Raw genomic sequence first — 5,750 nt, 5'->3', positions numbered from 1 at the left:
CTCTGCTCTGTGCACTGTGAGTGATCTTACCTCACTGCAGGATTCATTGAAGGCTCCAGATCTCCCTGCCCTGTTTGTCTCTGGCTGTCAAACCATCTTCAATGAGGGATGGATGAGACACTCAGCAGCTGGGTAGTCTATTAGGTCAGGACCTTCCTGAGTACCTACAGACAGATAAATAGAATGGGAAATTAGACTGATGCAGTGAGGGCTACACATGTCAAATGGCACTGAGTCCATCAGAAATCTGGAACATCCCAGTCTCCATCGTCTATCTGGAGTGGAGAATTCTGTTTGCTCAGGATCTGGATTAGCTGCAAGAGCGAGGGACACTGACAGAGGCAACAATTAGACCCACACAGTGAGGGATACCACATGGAGAGTTACTAAGTAATATCACCAGAGTGCAAGATCAAACAATTGTGCAGGAAGAAAGGGTTTTGATTCATGTTGCACTGGGATGTGCAACCTGTGAGCAGGTGAAGTGATAGCCTAGTGCCATTATTGTGAAACAATTTATCCAGAAACTCAGCAAATGTGTTCTTGACACAGGTTCAAATCCCGCCATTGCAAATGATTGAATGTGAATTACATGCTTTAAAAAAGATTTAATTAAAAACCTGTAAGTGAGTATTAACAATTGCTGATGTTAAGAAAAATCCACCAGGTGCATTCATGTCTTTAGTGAAGTAATCGAAGGTGGGTCTTTCCTCCGATTGTCCTCGACCCCAATAGCCTCGCCCACCTGCACATTGACCTTCTCAAGATGGCAGCTCTGAGGCCCTCGCTCCCTCTTCCCTCAAACAAATGTCGGCCGTGGCCCTGGGCCGCTTTCCCGACAGAGACCACCATCTCCTTATCCGGGTCTGGAGGGTCTTCTTCGGGTTTTTTCACCTATCCACGGCTTGTGAATTCTCTCCGCTCCTTTCTCCCAGTGAGTCTCCCACACGCCGCTCTCTAAAGCCGATCGTAGCCGCACCCGGAGAAAGCTGCTCCATGTCTCACCGTGTCCTGGTTAATATGGCACTGCGCATGCCCTTCATAGATACGAAACTGCGCGTGCGTTGGAGGTTATCAGTGAGTTTATAGAGAATATTCATACCTGCACAGAATCATGGGGGAAATATTAGACATTAACAATGGCTCTGTCGAGTTACAATCATTGAGATGGTTCATAAACAAATAGATTTTTCTGTTCAATTTAACCATACCGGCCAGGTATGTAAATTACCAATCGTTCTGGGAGTTTGAAAATAAGTTTGTTACTCGAGTTGTGTAAATCGATTGGAAATATGTGCATTGTCAGATTTACATCTTAACGATTTATTTAAAACCTCACCTTGTTTTATGAGAGGGATTTAATGCTCCACTATGTCATGAGAATGATCAATCCTGCAAAACAGTTTACTTTCTGACCAATCCTGAAGCGTTCACTCCCGATAATGCATTGGCCCCGCTCCTCACTCACTCTGGTTGGAGGACCGGACGCTGCTCTGTCCTCCGGTTCCGCCCCTTCCTCCCAATTGCAGTGTTGATTGAGGGGCGACTCAGCAGCTAAGCACCAGAAACATTCAGGGACAAGGGAAGTTGGAGTCTATGCCTTGTGATGCAGTGAAAATATCCCGAATCTTGGACCGAGAGGCCGGCGTTCAATTCACAGACGGTGCAGGTGTGTGTAAAAACAACTTTGAACAGGTTCATGAGGGAAAACAAGGGAAGTCAGGAACCGAGTTAAAACAATAGAAAACGTATACAATGTGGTGGGGCTCTCAATACTCACATGATTTTAGGCTTTACCAAGTGTTTTAGGGTCCCAATACAGTCTGTTCCACTCCTCCTTGTGCACATATACCACGATTGTGGGGTAAAGTGTTGTGGTGGGATATAAAGGTGCTTTTCTGGAACTCCCTCGGTTTTGGAGTTGAAAATAGATGAGAAGGAGTAGGATTTTGTATGGAGTTACCTGTTCCCCTCCTGTTGCAGCATCTTATTATTGCGCTGACTCTACCTCGTACATGTTTGGTAGAGATCACTGTCATTTCGCAAGCCCACAATACAAGATCTGTCACTCTGTTTAAGACAGCAGAAATCTCTTTTAGCACTATAGTCATGGCATGCATGGACCTGTTGCAGTGTTTCAAACACAATGAGGCAGCCATACTCTCTATGACAGACAGACTCAGTCTGGAACCTCCTCTGTCCTAAAGACTTTGTGTACTGCTTGCTGTCTTCCATTTCCCCTTTGCACGTTCCCTTTCCAACCCACCCCACCTGCATCACTGCACAGTTGGAGCTGTCAAGGGCAGAAGTCTGTGGAATAGCCTCCCTAACCTTCTCTATCCTCCTTTTAAGATGTATGTTAAAATCATTCTCTTTAATCAATGTTTTGATCATCCATGAAGCACTTTAGGAGATTTGCCATTGTGAAAGATTCCATACAATGCAAGTAGTTGTTGTTATTGCCGTACATTAGGAGAAACAGGAATGATGCAGTCAAAATTCTAACAAGAAAGTCACTGATAGGCGGAATGTATAGGCCACCAAATAATAACATCACATTGGCATGGCCAATAAACAAATAAATAACTAATGCCTGTAAAAATGGTACAGCTATTATCGTGGATGATTTTAATCTACATGTAAGATTGGTCAAACCAGCTCAGTCAAGCTAGCCTTGAGGAGTTCATTAAGTGTATCCACGATAGGTTTCTTGAACAGTATGAAATGGAACTGACAAGGGAGCAAGCTATCCAATATATGGCCTTGTGCAATGAGGCAGGAATAACTAATGACTTCAGAGTTCGGGATCTCCTGGGAAGAAGCGATCACCATATGGTTGAATTAGAATACATATGGAGAGTGTGAAGATAAAATCTAATAACTGGGTCATGTGCTTGAACACTGGGAACTACAATAGAATGAGAGACAATCTGGATAAAGTAGACTGTAAACAAACATTTTATAGTGGGAAGTTGATGAGCAGTGGAAGATTTTCAAAAACATTTTACAAAGTGCTCAGCAAATGTACATTCCAGTGAAAAGGAAGGACTGCATGAAAAGGCATACTCGGCAATGGGTATCTGAGGAAAGTGATCATATTAGACCATAAGACATAGGAGTGGAAGTAAGGCCTTTTGGTCCATCGAGTCCACTCCGCCATTTAATCATGGCTGATGGGCATTTCAACTTCACTTACCAGCATTCTCCCCGTAGCCCTTAATTCCTTGTGACATCAAGAATTTATCAATCTCTGCCTTGAAGATATTTTGTGTCCCAGCCTTCACTGCACTCCGTGGCAATGAATTCCATGGGCCCACCACTCTCTGACTGAAGAAGTGTCTCAGCATTTCTGTTCTGAATTTACCCCGTCTAATTCTAAGGCTGTGCCCACTTGTCCTAGTCTCCTCACCTAACGGAAACAATTTCCTAGCGTCCACGCTTTCCAAGCCATGTATTATCTTGTAAGTTTCTATTAGATCTCCCTTTAACCTTCTAAACTCCAATGAATACAATCCCAGGATCCTCAGCCGTTCCTCGTATGTTAGACCTACCATAGAAGGGAGAATCCGTGTGAATCTCCGCTGGACACGCTCCAGTGCCAGTATATCCTTCCTGAGGTGTGGGGACCAAAACTGGACACAGTACTCCAAATGCGGCCTAACCCGAGCTTTATAAAGTCTCAGTAGCAAATCGCTGTTTTTACATTCCAACCCTCTTGAGATAAATGACAACATCGCATTCGCTTTCTTAATCACGGATTTAACCTGCATGTTTACCTTTAGAGAATCCTCGACTAGCACTCCCAGATCCCTTTGTACTTTGGCTTTATGAATTTTCTCACCGTTTAGAAAGTAGTCCATGCTTGTATTCTTTTTTCCAAAGTGCAAGACCTCGCATTTGCTCACATTGAATTTCATCAGCCATTTCCTGGACCACTCTCCCAAACTGTCTAGATACTTCTGCAGCCTCCCCACTTCCTCAGTACTACCTATCTGTCCACCTAACATCAGCAAACTTCGGTAGAATGCCCCCAGTCCCTTCATCCAGATCATTAATACGACATGTGACCATGCAGATAACCATGCCTGGGATCCAATCAACAACAAGTCCAGCAGTAACTTTGGTGCAATTGCCGAATGGGCAGTCTGTTCAAGTCCAAGGAGTTACCAAGCAGCTCAGTCCTCAGTCATACAGTCCCCTCAAGTTCAGACTGTTCAGATCTCTCCTATACCTGAAAGTGAGGACTCCAAGGATTCGGTGGATAGCATGACTGACTCTCAGAAAGGTAGAGAAATTCTATCGAGACGGCCTTCATACAGGAAAATTCTGAATGAACTTTCTTCTAATTCCCCCGGTGTGCCAAGAAATCGATGAGGAGAAATCAGAAGAAGAGTCTGTCTCAGCCGTTACTACAATGACGATGCAGACACCCATCTATCAGACTAGCAGCAGAAAATACAATGCTATCACACAGGGGGGAGCACTTCAGCTGGCCAACAATGGTACAGATGCAGTGCAAGGACTCCAGACACGAACAATGACCAACGCAGCTACAGCCAAGGTTGGAGCAGCCATTACACAGTATGCACAGAGCTCTGATGGACAGCAAATCGTTGTGCTGGGCAGCCAAATGCTTGTACAAGGTGCTGCTGGAGATGTCCAAACTTATCAGATCCGTACAACTCCTAACTCCACTGCTGGCCAGAGAATGGTTATGGCATCTTCACCAGTCCTGCAAAGCCAGCCCCAGAATGCTGAAGAAACCACACGTAAACATGAAATCCGCCTCATGAAAAACAGGGAGCAGCTCAAGAATGCCGTCGCAAGAAAATAGAGTATGTGAAGTGCTTGGAGAATTGGGTTGCTGTTCTGAAAAATCAAATTGAAAAGAAGGCGTACCCCAAAGTGGCCAAAAACAGCATGAAACTAGAACTGGGAAAATATTAAAGGTCAACCAAAAGCCACAAAAGAGCTATAATGAAAAGTAACATAGAACATGAGAAAAATAAACTAGAACAGACGATAAAGACAGAGAGCAAAAGTTTATATAAATATATATATAACGAGGAAAGAATGGCTAAAGTAAATGTTGGTCCTTTGGAAAATGAGAAGAAGCATTTAGCTATGGGATATCACAGTTGAGGATACTAATATTTCCAGTAACTAGCAAAGAGACAAAGGTAGGTGAAGATTTGGAAACTATCATTATTACGGAACAGCTAGTTTTAGACTGTTTGGAGGTAATTGAGCTAACGATAGAAAAGTCTCCTGACCTTGATGGAATGCATCCCAGGGTAACAAAAGAGATGCCAGGAAAAATAACAAATGCACTGGCAGTAATTTTCCAAAATTCACTGGACTCTGTGGCAGTCCCAGCAGATTGGAAAGCAGCAAAAGTGATGCCACTGTTTTAAAAAGGAGGTGGGCAACAAGTGGGGAATTATATACCAGTTAGTTTATTCTCTGTAGTGGCAAAGATGCTTGCGTCTATTATCAAGGAAGAAATAGCAGGGAATCTCGATAGAAATTATCCCATTGTACACGCACAGCATGGGGTCATGAAGGGCAGGTCATGCTTGACCAATCCTTTTGAATTCTATGAAGACATTTCGAGCAAGATGGACAACGGGGACCCAGTGGATGCGATGTACCTGGATTTCCAAAAGGCCATCAATAAGGTGCTGTGCAAGAGGCTGTTCATAATAAAAGGGTGCATGGCGTTAGGGGTAGAGTATTAGCATGGATAAAAG

General features: G+C 43.8%; 1 pseudogene; it reads left to right on the top strand.

The window, feature by feature from the left end:
* Nucleotides 1–4,024: 4,024 nt before the first annotated feature.
* LOC122552108 (cyclic AMP-responsive element-binding protein 1 pseudogene) lies at nt 4,025–4,947 on the top strand (annotated as a pseudogene).
* The last annotated feature ends 803 nt before the right edge of the window (nt 4,948–5,750 follow it).

Source organism: Chiloscyllium plagiosum, unplaced genomic scaffold, assembly GCF_037043375.1.
Source record: "Chiloscyllium plagiosum isolate Xiang-an unplaced genomic scaffold, Cpla_swu_hap1 HiC_scaffold_33, whole genome shotgun sequence".
In the NCBI taxonomy this organism is placed as follows: domain Eukaryota; kingdom Metazoa; phylum Chordata; class Chondrichthyes; order Orectolobiformes; family Hemiscylliidae; genus Chiloscyllium; species Chiloscyllium plagiosum.
Note: the sequence above shows the minus strand (reverse complement) of the source record. Positions and strands in the feature narration are given on the sequence as shown.